Source organism: Meleagris gallopavo, chromosome 6 (genome assembly GCF_905368555.1).
Source record: "Meleagris gallopavo chromosome 6, MGAL_WU_HG_1.1, whole genome shotgun sequence".
NCBI classification, from domain to species: Eukaryota; Metazoa; Chordata; class Aves; order Galliformes; family Phasianidae; genus Meleagris; species Meleagris gallopavo.
Window position 1 is genome coordinate 11,927,401 of NC_139409.1, and position 17,160 is coordinate 11,944,560.

General features: G+C 36.1%; 1 long non-coding RNA gene across 1 annotated transcript in view; it reads left to right on the forward strand.

The window, feature by feature from the left end:
• Positions 1–16,664, forward strand: part of LOC146544079 (uncharacterized) — a 42,424-nt gene extending 25,760 nt beyond the window's left edge. The window contains exon 2 of the long non-coding RNA XR_014884164.1: positions 16,087–16,664. This is a non-coding gene — a long non-coding RNA (uncharacterized LOC146544079). The remainder of the gene's footprint in view (positions 1–16,086) is intronic.
• Positions 16,665–17,160: the final 496 nt, after the last annotated feature.

Below are 17,160 nucleotides of genomic sequence, written 5' to 3' on the forward strand. Positions count from 1 at the left end.
ATAAGCTTTTAATTCAAGGTATCAAAGTAGCATTTCCCAAACTAGGAAACCTGGAATGAAGCCTTGAAGAACAAATGGAAGTGGAGTTACGAATGGAAACATTTGGGAACTGTGGTATAAAGCTTACTCATTCTATTTAACTAGATTTTCAGATAGATGTTGCTATTTAAAACAACAATATTTTTACTATTTTTATATTTGATTCTATTTAAAATTCTTTGCATGAATGGTCTTCAAAAAAAAAACAAACAAACAATGGAGACCTAAGATGTGGGATTTTTTGCTGTTATGGTTATAGCCATCACATTAGAGCACAAATATTTCAGGCACATTTTGCAGCAGCAGTGCTTTTAACTTAACATCTGAGGACATTCTGCTGTAGGAAGAAATATATCAGTACTCCCTTCCCCCTTCTTCCCTATATTATCTTTCACTAAGTGGTCTCATGTAAAGACAAGTGTAAGGCTGTCTTCTGACTGTGTGATTTGATTAAAGGATGGAGCTCTACTGATGATTATGTTGAAATTATCTCAGAATTATTGGCTGGAATCCTGCCTTTGCAGCCAATGGCAAAAATTCCCCAACAGAGTTGGTGGGAGACAGGACTTCCCTTGCATAAGCAGTGAAGGGTGATTTTCACAGTGTGAGGCTGTTTGTCATTAACATTGCTGCATTTTCTTTGTGCACAGTTCTGAGAAATTCCCCATCGCTGTACTTCAGTTTAATGGATAAAATTAGCTCCCTCATTGTAACTCAGTCTAATCATCAGTGCTTGTGTGATTTTCTGTGAGTGTTAAAACAGAAGAGCTTGGCAGAGATTTATGGACAGAAGAAGAAACAATCCAGAGTGTTTCATGTGAAAACTTGTATTATTTATTTATTTGCCTTGATTATGCCCTTTTTTATTTTGTTACTTTTTTATCATATTTACTTTCTTTTGTCTTCATCAGGAACTCTCCTCACAGAGAAAAAAGTGAGTGTTTGCTATGTATTTATGCAAAGAGTAAATGACTGATATGATCAAATGATTTTGAGACCTTTACCATAGCACTGTCTGTTGCTGTGGTGTTTAAGTCTTGAATGGTTCCTTTTTCAATCATGCATCCATCTTGCCACAATTTTAAACTACTGCTATGCACACAGATAATTAGCATAATCACCTCACATTTGTAAATACTCTTTGGAGACTTGAAGCCAGGCTTCTTGCTCCTGGACTACTACAAAGAAAGCAGAAGTAGCAGCTCCCTTTGTTCACGATTGCATTGTCAAAGAGTAGTTAACCCGAATCCTCAATTATGAATAGAAAATGCGTACATCCTGCTCAACTGAGATTTCTTTTTCCCATGGAGAAGATTCTAAATTTTTCAGTATTTGATTGGAATTCTTAAAAAAGCATGAGAGAAGATTAATTGTGTTAATAATTAGAAAGCTGAATGCTAACACTTTTCCCCCATAGGAGCTGCCTCAGTGTTATTTCTCTCACAGCTAACAGCAGTTACAGTCTTTGTATAAGGAACCTGATATACATGTAAATTGGCCAACAGATTTTTAGTAATAACTGAAAAATTAATTGTAAGTTTAAAGTGAAGAATTTGATTGTGTCAACCTCTTGATTTGCACTACGAAAGCAAGGGATGCAGGGGCAAGATAAATCAATTGGTCCCACAACTAATATGGTCAACCTATCCTTTGTTTTCCTTGTGGTATGTAGAAATATATTTATACCTTGTGGTATAAAAAAAACACTGCTTTTAACTAAACCATATTGTCCCTGCAAGCCAATGTAGAGAATCACATGCATGAGATGTTGTTCAAGCACTCAGTGTGAACACTATGCTTTCTGGAAAAGTCTGCTAACCGTTGCTCAGAGCTGGCAGATTAAACCAGAGCATGAGACAAAAACCCAAAAAATGTCTTCCAGCAAGGAGGTTCCCACATTGCCTCTTCCATATGGTGTTTGTCATAGGGCATTCAACTGACTTCTACTTAACAATCATTATCTAAAAAATGCTTTAGAATTATTAATTTTAGGTAGTCAATTAAAGGGAATCCTGCTACTTGTTACAGTCTTTGCAAAGTCTACAGCACAGGAGTAGGGCGAAGTTACTTTCAGATGGTTACTTCATTACTGGCCTGCTGAGAGCAGAAACCTGAACCAAGATCTTTCTCTTCACCAGTGAATATATAATAAAATCATGTGGTATTCCAATTTGGAAGTGACCAACAAGGATGATCAAACCCAACTCCTGGCTCCATACAGCACCACCCAAAAATCAAACCATATTTTTTAAGAGCATTGTACAAATGCTTTGTGAACTCTGGCAGCTAGGCACTGTGACCACTGTCCTTGGAAGTCTGTTCTGGTGCAGAATCTTTTCCTAGCACCCAACCTGACTTTCACGTCATGCAACTCCATGCCATTCCCTTGGGTCCTGTCGTCGTCACCAGAGGGCAGAGCTCAGTGCTGCCCCTTCATTGTGAGGAGCTGCTGGCCATATTGTTTTTAAAAATGTAATAAAAATACAATTTTGAATAACCATAATCAAATAATTGTACATGACCATTTATATCAAAGCACTGCAAGTTAATGTCCTCATATTAGCAGTTAATCACATATCTTAAATGGGTTCATAATGTATGTTTTTGAATTCTTTAATACTCATTGGTAAAGAATGCAAATCATGGAATAGGAAAGAACTTAAGAAAAATCATTTTTGCTGTTAATTTCAGCATTGAAAACTGAAAAGCTAAAAGTGGTTGGATATTTTAAATAAACATTAAACATTCACTGAAGTACAGAGCTTATTTCTAGATTGGATGCTGCATGTTACAAGAAAGAATTCTTCAAAAGCTGTCAGAATAGTGAGGTGGGAAATTCAAAAGCTACATGGAAAGAGCTTCAGGGTAACAATTCATAAGACACTCATGTAAGAACATGAAGTTACTTCTCACATAGAATTTTCATTCTCAATAAGTATTTTTTTATAGTCCTTGTAGCCAAAGTTAAAAGATTGAAAGGAGAAAAGGAGAAAATACTGAAATAGTGGTAATATCACAATTGAATTCATTATTTTTTAATCAGATAAAAAGTAGTTTATACACATACATGCACTTTTTTTTTTTTTTTTAGTGAAAAAGCTGGACATTTTAAAAAGAAACAATTTATTAGAAGAAGATTACATGGATTATCTGTCCATTTTAAGTGGATTAGACACTGAAATTAACCCAGTGGGATATATTGGAGGGGTACAGAACTTCTCAGGTCTTGATCTATTTGAGAGAAATGATGTTGAGGCTCAAGCTGGGGAAAATGTAGTCTAATCTACATAATCGTGTTCTGGAGACATGTATGAACTACCTGATTAGTAGATTGAAGATGGAGAATAGACCATAACAGCAGAAAAGATAACTGGAAGGTCAATGTGTCATTTTAAGAGGAATTCTATGGGCAGGAGTCCAGCCCCATGTTGCTCAGAAGGAAAAAAGCTATTTTACTATTGCTCAAGTGGAGTAAGTACAAAGACTGCCACCACAGCGGGAGATGGAAGATGTTGATTTCTGACAGAAAGAAGGCTGCTTATCCTTAGAGTCGTTTCATTGGAGAAATGGGGATTCACCTGAACTGCTATGTCTTATCCAAGTCATGAGTCGAACAAGAAGGGAAACAACAGTTTTACTGTAAAGGAGGATGAAAATCATCTGCAAAACTTATCTGTTGTCTCAGGACACTTGCTGCTTATCTGGGCCTCAAATCTGGAATATTGTGAAGAGTTTGCTGAGGTTTATCCAGTCCTCAGGCTGCTACTGTTTGCTTCTTGCTCATGTGAGTATCAGCGATGCTACTAATGGAGACGTTAAGTAAATCTAGAATGACTACACAGACCTAAAATGAAGAATAAAGGAAGTCAATTCCTGTTCTCCTCAGTCCTGTTAATTAAGGGGAGGCAGTCAGAGAGAAGCGGATGAATCACTTGGCTCTGTGGGTTTTGCTGCCAGGGATTTTTTCTTTTATGTCATGGGTGTTTCCTAATGATTGGAAAAGAGCAATTGTTGAAACAATCTACAAGAGACAAGAAAAGAGTACCAGAAAAGAGTAAGTCAGTCAACCTGATATCACTTCCTGGGAGGATCAACAGAAGAGCCTTCCTGAAAACTAATTCCTTGTGCATGGGTGACTGGAAGAAATCAGCACCAATTCACTTAGAACAAATGCCTGATTACCTTCTGTGTTGATATAATTGGCTTAGTGACTGAGAGGAAATGTCTTTTTCTTTGAGTTTAGAAAAGTTTTTAACAGGGTGCCCCATGGCATCATTATAGCTAAACTGAGAGATATGGAGTGGATGAGTGGACTGTTAAGTGAGCAAAAGACCATCTTGACAACAATGTTGAAAAACGAACTGTCAGTTGTTCAAAATATGACTGGCAGCCAGATATGAGGAGTTGATTCTGAGGCAACTATTGTTTAAAGTATTCATCAACACACAGTGTGATGGACTAAGATATTCCTTCTTATTCACAATTTAGAATAAATACGGAAGAGCAATGGATATCCTGGAGAGACTTTGACAATATGAATGAACAGGCTGCAAAAATCTCAAGAAGTCCAAAGAAAAATAATACAAAGCCCATGGAGACTGACTAGGGAGCAACTCTGCATGAAGTGCTCAGTGACAGTGACTGAACATGATAGTGGTAAGCCGTTGACAAAATGAAGACTAAGTATGCACCTTGTGGTATTAATAAGCCATAAGCAGATAGGTGGTCAATAGAATATATTATCTCCATCCACTCAGCATTCATGAGGCTTCATCTGGAGTACTGTGCCCAGTTTTGACATCCTTCCCCAGTAGTAGATCTACATTGACTCATTGGCGAAAGGCATGGGGAGACCAGTGAAGTGGCTACAAAGGGCATAAAAGGAAAGGCTGAAGAACCCAGGTTTGCTTAAAATGTTAGAGAGAATCTTAACAGAAATTTAACTTGTCTATCTAATAACTTGATAGTGGTTATAGAAAACGTAGCATGATTTTTTTTAAAAAAATTACACTGAAAAAGATAAGAGGCAATGTGCATAAATCATACTAACGGAAATTTGGAATAGATATAAGGCAGAAAAATGATAAATAAATAAAATGAGTGTTTAACCACTAGAACAGCTTGACCAGAAAGATTGTGGAAGAGACAGCTTTGGAAATATTCAAAAGTTGGAGAAAATTCTGGACAACTTAATAATGAATTTAAAGCCATATTTGCTTTGAACATGAGGTTGAATTAAATGACCTCCAAAGATCTTTTTGAATATAAATTAATGTATTAGTCTATATTCAAATTAATATACTAGTCTATATTCAATTTGCCTTAATACATTCCTTGAAATGTGGGATATTTTATATTATTCTTTAATCTAGCAATACAACTCATAGCAATAATTAGTACTGCAATTAGGATGACAAAGCTTTCTGCATCTGAATCTTTCTCTGATTTGTCAACTAGTTTATACTGTACACATAGCTATGCGTATGAGAAAAACCTCTTATCTATGAAAGCTTCATATAATGTGAATTTTTAAGATCCCAATACAGTGAAACTATATGTAAGCAGATGATTCATGAGATTCAGGCTTCTGTTCCCTGTTTCAATCACATCTGATTTATGAAAAGTAAACAGTGGATACAAATGCATATTAGCTGTCAGTGGTCCTTGTGAGGCAGTAAATAACATGAATTTCAGACTGTTTAAAAATCTTTCAAAGCTGCTCAGCATGCAACTGCTTTTATAGTTACATGAGCCTTTAAAATGCACATTTCCTGAAAGGCAAGCAAGCGGGAATAATTACTATCCATTTTTTTTCCACTCAGCTTACAGAGTTAAATTGTACTCAACAGTTATTTCTCCCTAGTGCATGATACAGCAGAAAATCTTCCAGAGCAAATGCACTGCAATCACAAAGTTGGCTTCAACAACAGAAGCATTAAAAGAAGTAATGCAGATTAATGAATGAATGATGTAGATACTCTTTGTCAGCACTGTTTGCTAAAGGGATCTCCCTCAACTCTGGAAATGAAGGCTTCCCCAGTTTGTGTGTTCAACCTGTGGCAGTAGATAGTGAGAATCAATTCTTTAAAGGACTCTTTTCTCCCTTCCCCACTGATTTCAGAAAGATCGTGTGTTCTTTTTTTGGCATTAAAAAGCTAGACTTTACAAATAATAAAACCCAAGTGCCAAAAGACTTCATCACTGTCAGCAAGAAGCCTATAATATTTTCTCAAGGATCAACCCACACATTCATCTGTCTTTAATAAAAGCAGAACTGCCTGGCCATATCAGCTGATTTTTAGTGCTTGCCTTGGAGTAAGTTTCATTTGTTGCTGCTTTTTTCAGAGGGAGGGATTTCAAGATTTATGGGTGTGCTGAGAAAACATGGGAGGAATCTGCCTGGAGGGCTGATGAGTCTCCGTGGAGTGAAAAATGTACTCAATGAAGTACATTTAAACATACTGTCCTTGGCTTGCAGTGTTGCTTTCCAAGCGTAAACCTCGCCCAGCCTCTTGAGAAACAACTTATTTAGTAGCTTTCTTCTCCATGTGATTTGTTCTGGGAACAGAGATGTTGAGGCTTGTTGCAGACACACAAGTCATCCTATTAACGAAAGTTGTTCCAGAATGAGAGAATTGTGGGAAACAAAAGACCTTAAAGTTGTGAAACACATATATTCATATGGTGTGAAATACTTAAAATTGTCAGAATGTAGGTTAGGTATTATAGAGGCTCTACTACATTTTATAGGAAATTCTTCTGAAATTTTAAAAGGACACTTTGCAATAGCTTAGGCTAAATATCTGCAAAGAGCAAATTATTTGCACAAAATGCCACCAAAAATGTTGTACAGTAAAAAAAACAAACTTGACTTCTTCACAAAACAAAATAGTTCTCTGAAATACAGACAATTAGCCAGTAAATTATAAACACTATACAGTGGGTTAATCGCATTTTTGGAATGGAAATAAAAGCTCTTGTAAAAAAGACTTGTGATGATGGTTTTTTGGTCCTACTATGCCCTCATCTTGCCCTCATCAGTGATCTGGTAATCTGGAAACTCACTTAAGATCTATATGATCTATCTTCAAATCTTTTCTGCCTTGCAAAGTAGCAAAGACTGATTCTCTGAGCTCTCAATTTCTGTACTGGTTTAGAAAGTAGTCTGACTTCTGTTTCTCATCTTTCTCATCTTAAATATCCTGTCTTTACACAAAACATTAAGAATGAAAGCCTTGTGGTTAATGAGATTTGAATATGAATGAAGATCCTATATTTTTCCCATTAAGGATTTTGCATCTGATATCCACTGCTTAAGTGCTCCAGTCACTACAGACATGTATATAAAAAGAAGACGTTGTCACATCTTCTACACTCTTGATGAAGGTGCTTGCTAATTTTGGATTTTTTGGGGAGACTGTAGATTGTATAAGTATAGCTAAAATCATTTCTAGGTATGAAACAACTTTCTGCTTTCAAAAGATGTATTAAACTGTAGGTTAATTAAGGTCGAACAAACAATTTCTAGGGAAATTTGGAATTCTGATGTTTTAAGTATTGCAGATCACAGATGATGTCTCTGTGTTGAGTAGCAAAAGTGGCAGGTAGGTGTTTAGGAAATTTGGGGTTCTAGAAGCACTGTTAAGATATTTCAGATCAAACAATCCCAATAAACTAGGGATTATGCTTAAGAACACAGCTGAAACAAGATTTAATCTAGTCCTAGCTATTACACAATACAGTTTAAAATGCATAATAGGACATTACATAGATACTGTGTTCACAGAGCACATGCTAATGAGCATATTTATTTCTGTATGTGTTAGCACAGAAAACAAATTGGATTACAATATTAATTACAACTTCTTTCCCATTTAAATTAGTATTCTTTCTTTTTCATTTCTTCTGTTGTTCTTTTGTTTCTCTATGTGTCACTAGATGACTACCTGCAGTTTTCCTCCTAACTGGTCTCCCAGCTGTAAGGTTCACATTTAACACTTCATTTTGTGGCTTTAATTTATTGACTTGCTGGTTGTGTTATATTTGAACTGCACAATGGATAAACTGATAAGCTATAAACTTCTTTAGTATATATTAGTAAAGATATTACACCTTTTTTTAAATAATCCAACCTTTTAAAATATATAGGTTGCTCCAAAATTAATGCCCCCTATTTATTTCTGCGAAAAATACAACAGATACAAAGAGCACAATAACACTATTTGATAGAGCAAATGCTCAACTGCAAAACACTATTTTTCAACATAGACACCACCATTAGTTTTACATTTTCCCAGCGAGGAACAGAAACATGCTGCATTTGTTAAAATCTGCACTGGCAGGTGTGACTGAATGTTATTGTTATCACTGCTGAAACACAACACCCACTACCTCACAGCCCCTATTTGGTCTCCACAAATATTCAGCAAGCTTAGATGAATGTCCATGGGTGCAATTCAGCCTCTGCTCTCATACCAACACTGTCTGCCTCTTACATCACGGGCCAACATAATAAAATAGAGACATGACTTTTGGAGCAGCCCTTACAGGATGAGTTGTTGACCAAAATGACTCAAGCACCATTTCCACTAAAACCACCATTAAATAAAGAAAATAAGGAAAAATATATTTAAGCTAAAACATTATGAATAATTCAGCTGTTTTCTGACAAAAACAGATAGTGCTGGAACAGAGAAGTAACTATTGAAATCTAAGCTGTGCATCGGATGTACCCCAGACATCAGTGACAGAGTGACCCACTAGTATCATGATCATAAAAAGTCATGGAGGCTCTTTACCAGTTGGATGAACTGTAAAGGTTGTGAACTGAAGTCTACTTACAGTAGCTGCAGTAATGAACCTGAATTTTAACTGAATAAGGATAAATTCAGTTATGTAAATGCCTGTGGAACAATACTTTGCATTTTGATCAGTGTGAGTGCAATGAGAAAGCATTGCTCAGATGTGTCTGAGAAATTAGCACTGCCAAATCTGTATCATTGCAAGCAAAAACTGTAGGTCTTTCATTTCTGTATAAAATGTAGCACTAAACATGAAATGTCTATGCCTACTCATCCAGCTGAGAATGGTTGTGGAATCCCTCAAGATGGGTTTTTGCACACATCTCTTTGCTGAACTAGCATCTGTCAGGGAAAATACTGACTTTCAGTAAACATCCCACAGGAGTCATAATACACATGGAGAAAACTATGTTTCATGCAGACGAATTTTAGGACTTACTGTTCATAAGCACTTCTAGGGATCAGTTATTTTATTAATTCTCTCACAGAGTTCTTTTATTTTGGTGATTCTTTGCCAGGCAGTGTTCGCTGTATTTTGAAGTATGCACTGACACTGGATCTGTGATTGTCTATAGGCAGTACGAAAAGGTCTGCTGGTCATGGTAGCACGTGCAATTTCCTTGGGGACCTGACACAAGGTGATATTAGTCCCAAGATTTTTCAAACTAAAGAGTAAATGAGTATTCTAATTATGCTTTTAGTTATCTTCATGATAATTAAGTTGCCCCTTATACAGTATTTAATTGCATAAAGTACCGTGAATATACAACCAAAGAGGTTAATCTTTGCAAAAAATCTCAGCCTAAACAGACAAGGCAGGCAAAGACAAGGAATACTCTTCCAATATATTCAGATACTTCAGATCATCTAGTTTGAAATCTTCTGTAATACTGGCCAATGAGACTCCACTATTACCCATGGAGGAACGTAATAGGGTGATTAATAGGAAGGTGTTTGCAGATTTTCAAAGGCTTTGGATCAGCTGCTGGTCTTTGACGTGTCTACTGAGCATACAGGCATGAGGGAGGTAGCACATTTTTCAGAGGCACACAGAGAAAGGAAGGGCTGAGATCAAGTTTTTCATGCCCACGTCTCCTTTCAAACACCCTTTTAACTGAGTATGCCAGTGCAAGCACTGTAAAAAAAGCTCCACTGGCAGACCATTATCATTCCATATGTAGTAGATACTGCATACATCAAACCTTCTCTATTTTGTAATCTCAGAAGGTACTCAAATAATAATTTATTCTCGATATTTTTTTCTCTGAAAAATAATCTCCTTACAGAACATTTCACACAATTTCACATTTGCACCATTTCTTTTTTTTTCTTCCTCTTTTTTTTTTTTTTTTTAAGCTAACATGTTCTTCATCTTGCTGGAGAATGTTTAGAGAAGTAAGATCTAACCACTCTGACATTTAAAACCAAATGTCTCAAGGTAAGCACAGGAACAGCTGTCAGTAAGAATTAACAGGCGCCAGCACTTGACATGAGATTGGTATTTGACAGTGTTCATGAATACTACATTTCACACTGAAGATGTTACCTTTCAAACTTCAGGTTTCCCTTTTCGTTTTAAGCAATGTCTGGCCTCATTCACCCTTTTAATGTTATGAAGTGATACAATCTTTTATACATGACAAGCATGAGAGAAGAACCCTATTATTCTCCAGGGTATGTGGTGAAACAAGAATTAATGTAAGGAGGGAAATATTCATCCATTTCATCAGGAAGGTTGAAACATTTGCTGCCAAGACTCCTAGCCTGTTATTTATTACCAATGTTGAGAACATTTTTCATGTACTTACAAAAGAGTTTTCCACTGAAGTTTATGAATTCCTCACAAATTTGCAACTGATAAAATTGAATGTCCTGTATGTTACAGGACTTATGTTGCTCTGTGTTTGCAAGTACATTTCTGAACTTTTAAATTTCCTTACATGGAGATTTAGATTTGCCGGTAATGTTCTACATGCTTGGTGATGTTTCACTGGTTCTATTATTAGAATAAGCATTTTTTTGTCAGTACATGCTTGCTTCCTGCAGAGCAATTCAGCTTAGAAGAGGGAAACCCTTTGAAATTCAGCAGGGTTTCACAGATTCTTTTGCAATCTATTGATTCTAATATCTCTAATGCAGCCCACTGTTAGAGTATAGGATAAAACTTGTCAGAATACATTATACTTGCATTATTCATTATGATATTTAATTCTGAATTATGCTAAACTATTTTAACAAATTTTCTCTGACTGGAAGGGAAAATTACTTCTCCATGGTTGCTTGCTAGCCTATAGAATACAGCTTATTCCAGAACAGTTGTTGGAATAAGCCTAAAATAATGAGCATATTGACTCTACAGTGTCAATTTTGAATTTCTTTTAGGCAAATAAATATCTTAGAAAGTCCAAATAAAAACTTTTATTAAACTGTGGTTTTATTATGTCCCTTCGTATTTTGATTTAGACTGTGCTGATTGTGTGATTTGACAATACTGTTACATCAGAATGCTTTTTAGGTTTAGATTTTACCCTGATGTAGCGGTTAATACATCCATGTCTGATGTATGAATGAAATAGTTGCGTCTCTACAGAGTTGGTACTGGGGTCGGTGTTGCTTTATGTCTTCATCAGTGACATCAACAGTGTGATCAAGTGTACCCTCAGCAAGTTTGAAGATGACACCAAGCTGTGTGGTGCCGTCAGACACGCCTGAGGGACAGAATAAATTGATTCAGAGAGACCTAGACAGGCTTGAGTAGTGGTTCCAGGGGAATCTCATGAGAGTCAACAAATCAAAGTGCAAGGTAACCCCATTATCAATACATCAGTACAGGACATACATGGACGTTTTGGAACATGTCAAGAGGAGTGCCACAAAAATCATTCAAACGATGGAACATTTCTCCTCTGAGGACAAGCTGAGAAAGCCATCTGCATTCCATTTATTTGAACCTTTTTCTCTGAAAATTACACAGTCTTAAGCATTTTTTTGGACACCAAACTCTGTTTCTTACTCTTTTTCCAAAGTATCTCAGCACCTGTAGTGCTACACCATCTTTGTTGTCTTCATACAGACCACAAAGAAGCAAAGACACAGAAACCCATGTATGCATATCCCTAAATATTTTCAAACATCTATCCTTGTTAATGTATTGGTCTTACACCTATATGTTCCATCTCTTTTTTATTCTAGAAATTTGTACAAGATGAGAATGTCTATTGAAATCAATTGAAGTCTTTCTCATCTCTATAGCTTCTCACCTTTAAGTTTTTTCTTTTCACTAACAGCTGTGTGTTGTCACTGACGCACTTTTTAAATGTGTATTCCAAACAATGTTTTTGTGAATTTCAGTGGGAAAGAATGGGGAAAGAGGTACAAGGAAGTGCTACAGCAGTGATATTACCATAGTGAAGATATCAAGTTGGTGTTATTTTAAAGAAATGTTAATTCTAGTATGTCATTGAACAGAAACTCACATACTGACGCAGCAGCAGTAAAGCATGAATCTGTCTCTCTAAAACTCAGTATCTACCAAATGACACAGTTCAGCTTCACCACTGAATGTGTACCTGTCTGCAGTGTGACTAATGCACAGCCCCTAAATTCAGTTAGGGCTGAAATCCTTAGCTGAAATGAGATCTGGATTATTCTGGTGAATAAGCCTGTAATGACAGGTCAGTCAACAGCAAATCCATTTCATACATCTCAAAAATATATTTTGTATTTAATTCATTCAACATTTATAGACACATTTAATAGGGTGCTCTGCTTAGCTCAGATATAAGGATAAACTATAATATCTTTGAACTTTAAAGTATCTTCCAAAATTACAGCATAATATCTAACTTTATATTTTTTCAGAGACACTCCATGTTTGCTAATTTCTATGGCTGTAATATCATAATATCAAAAATTGAGATGCTCTGGTTTCCTTCCCAAGCCAGCTCTCATCAGAGAGCTTTTCTTCCTCCTCCTAACAATTTACTGCCTTTTCAGCTGTGCTCTGACAAATGCTTGGGGAGGGGAGGATGCTTTAGATAGGATCTCGAAAACTTCTGAGTTCAAGTTCCAGGAACAATAAGGGGAGAAGATGAGGACTGTATTAAGTTGGCTTCACACAAAAGCTGTCCTAACTCAAACTATACCTTTGCTCAAATAAATAAGAAGATAAGCATATGTTGCACAGATAATGCTTTAAGACTTTAAGGATAACTGGTACTTTTAAGAACTCAGAGAATAGGAGCAGACAGATGTTTTGAACATCAAATTCTCTGTAAGATTTGAAATATGGGGGAGGGGAAGGAGTCTGAGAATCAAGAGAAAGAAAAGTTTTGTGAAATTTCCTCTTCTTCTATTTTCTTTTTCTCACAGTTTGGCTTTTTGAAAGTAATATGTTCCCACAAATTTGAAAGATATACAGAACTATTACATTAAAAAATTAATAATATAAGTGAACTATACTATTTTTTCCATTTTGAGTCTTTTCCACGGTGAAACTGATATGGTTATATGTTTTCCATATGAAAATGAAATGAACTGTAAACATGTGCTTTACTGAGTGCAGCATAAGCATAATTTCTACAGTAATTTCTGATAAGAATATACATAAGTGCATATTTGAGATCACTGTAGCTTCAAATATTTTAGTAACCCTCTGGGAAAGGTCACAGTTTTCCGAAATACAAATCCAGAATCCCTCCCATGCTCGCAGCAGCAACAAATACCCCTCAGTAGCTGTTTTGAGTCCTATCCTCACCAAGCCAGCCCCTATCTGTTTAGTGATTTACAAGAAACAAAATAGTGCTATGGCAAGATTTCTGTTCTTCCACTCTGCCACAATCTCCAAGGCTGGAAATGAAGAAGCTTGCTTCCAGCACTTTAGCTGCAGCTTGCTGAGCACTGAGCACCTCTGCAGCACTTTGGCCCCATCCTGAGCACTGCTGGTTGCCATGGAAGCAGCACAATGAAGAACTGCAGAGGACTGGGGAAATTATTATTTGAATACAGACATAACAATGCACTCATGTATACCTATGCCATGTACAATTTCACTGGTACTGAATGGTAAAATATCCTTTGCTCTGAAGAAACTGCTAAGATTAGAAGTTTTTCTTCCTATGAGGGTATACAGGAAAAAGAGATTTTGCACATCTGGATCCATTTCCCCCTAAGCTTCACTGTTCTTTACACTTCTATCATTTTGTACATGGTAGAACAGTACTTCTTTACATGTTTTGTCATGCTTACCATCAGGAGATAACAGAAGAGAAAACATGAGTGTGGAATATTCTCCCCTGATGAACCTCCCCAACACAGCGCAGAATCAGCCCTGCTCGGTGGGCTGGCAGAGCAATAAAGAGACCTGCCTCAGTCTGCCCTGTGAGTACAAATGCTGCAGTGTTTGAAAGCAAGAGAGTCCAAGCCAACACTGATGCTTTATCAGGATGACAAGGCAATTTGAGATCTATTGCAAAGGTTAGATTTTGACGGAGACCAAATTTGCTGCATCTTAATTCTCTCTCAAGCATCCTAAATTCAGTTCTCCAAAATAAGACCATCAGTTATTTGAATCTCTTAAAGAATATCTTTTAATATACTGCACAAAATAAAAAGTGAGAAATTTTCTTAACATTGTAGGTACAATTCATTTCACAGCATAAAATGACCAGATAGAGGTGTCTATATGTCACTCCAAGGAAGATATTGAGGCACTGGAGGGTGTCCAGAGAAGAGCAACTAAGCTGGTGAAAGATCTGGAGCACAAATCCTATGAGAAGTGGCTGAGGGAACAGGGATTGTTTCATCTGTAGAAGAGAAGGTTCAGGGATATCTTGTCTCTCTTTATAAGTACCTGAAAGCAGGTTGTAGTGAGGAGGTTGTAGTGAGGCAGTCTCTTTTACTCTAACCCTAACTCTCTTTTACTAGTGATAGGATTTGAGGCAATGGCCCCATGTTGCACCAGGGGATGCTCAAGTTGGATATTAGGAAAAAGTTACTCACTAAATGAATGGTGAAGCACTGAAACACTCTGTCCAGGTGACATCCAGGTGTCCAGGCTCCAAGTGATGGAATCATCAGCCCTGGAGGTTTTCAAGAAACATGAGATATGGACATGGTATAGTGTGTATGGTGGTGATGTTTTCCAACCTTAATGTTTCTATGATTCTAAAAAGGTATTTAGGTTAAGACTCTTTCTGGAGTACCTATGAAGAGTGCTTTCTCAATTGGAAATAAAATATGACATTTTTAGACTGTGATCTCACTTTATTTATATATCTTTTGTGGAATGGATAGTTGCTTTCTGAAGGAGTCAGTCTCACATCCTTCACTATATAAAAATGAAGCATGAAGACTAGTGTCAACAGGAGCCTTATTTTTAGTGTAAATGAATCTAATCTCAAGTCTGGTTACTTTGCCCTAATTATTATAAAGACAGAAAGCATTATGTGATCAGCTCTTCCAGTCTCGTGTTTGAAAAGCTGTTCTAAGTTCTTCTACACTTGATTAGGATACCCAACTATGAGATTGTTATGGTTAAGAAATAACATTATTCTGTAGCTGTAAATCTATGTGGTATTAGTTGGAAAGGCTGAAAAAAAAAAAAAAAAGCATTTAGTTTGTGGGTGAGTAAAGTCATTTTCATTAAATCAATAATTCATTTCTACCTGTTCTCTTTTGGTTTACTGAATGATTCCCCATCATTTGTATCAAAATAGTTGCTTCTGTGGAATGAGAGGTGATTTACAGCTGACAAATTCCTTTTGGAGCACCCAACGCATAACAAGATTTCATAGGGTATCATTCATATACTAAACTGGCATAAAGCCAGAACAGTTGGAATCTCTAGTTCTTGTTGAAAACAGGATTGGATTTCTTGGTAGTTTTTCTTTCTATCTTTCAGGAGAACTTTTAGTAGAAATGAAATCTGGATTTGCTTCAGCTCTCAGCATCTATATGCTTCCCGAAATAAAAGTGCATCTGTTTGTGACATATCACCGTACAATTTTTGGTTATTGCAACACTTGCATGTAGAATAATTCTCTGTTACTCATACACTGAACTTATTTTTCAGTGTTGTAACACAGCATGTGATCAATTAAAAAACAAAAAAATGGGTAACACTGGTTGGATGGAACCTGTGAATGTCTGGTAAATAAAATACATTTTCTGTATTTTGTTTTGTAGAAAATTAAGATTTCTTGTAACCTCACACCCTTCGGCTGATGCTATCTGTTTTCCCTTTCAGAGCTCCAAGCTGTAACCAACAGGAGATGAAAAGGAGGCAGAGGAAACTACAAGACCGAAGACTTACTTAACGTGCTTTTAAACAAAAACACTGGAGAAGGACCATTTCTGCATTAGTTAAAATACTGAAATAATGATAAAGAAAATGGATATTTGAATTTTATTGAAAATTGCCAAACAACAGCCACTTAGAAGAAAAGACAGCAATATTTACTTTTTATCTTCTCTATTACATCTTTTAGTCTTCCTGAGATATGCATGTATTAAATTATTGCATCACATCTATTATAACTGATCATATTCATACTGTTGTTTCTGTGGTATAAATTGATTGTGGTGAATAGTATAAGTGAATGCATACGTATTTGCCTATAACACTGTAATTAATATGTAACTATATAGAAAAAATTTCTTACTATAAATAGTAGTTTTCTTATATTTCTCCATGGGTGTGTCATGAGTTGAGGATGAAATTATGTCAAGACTTTATTAGAAAGATGAAACTGTAAGAGGTAGAAAATAAATGTCTTCTTACAAATCAATTGAAGAATTTCATTTCAGAAGTTGTGAAGAAAGGCACAAAGAAAAGAAAAATGCTTCTTCAGATAAATATCAACAAAAGAAGGCAGAGTTTCTTCTCTGAAAAAGCTTACTAGATAAGGAATTTGCTTAGGGAAGGTTTATTGTTTAGTTCTTTCTCAGATCTGTATGTATACATAACTCTTAGAAAAGAGTCCAAATTATTAACAGAAAGGATAATCAAATACAACACAAAGAAGTGCTCTTATTTTCTTGTGACAGGTTCCTTCTGCATGAGCAATTAAATGCTCACTTGACACACACACCCTTTCAGGCTTCTCTTTCTAAAGTGAAAGTCTTTGCATATGACAACAAACTGTGGATACATTATTTCAAGTATGAAAATTCCATGAGAAAGAAGAGAACGACCCTCACCAAAAAGTAAATGGTGATCTGGTAATTCAAATATTCATTTGAAAAGAAAGATCATGAAGTTCAAACCTCACAGATACAACAGTAAAGTGATGCTTATAGTCATGCTCCCCTTCTCCAGAGA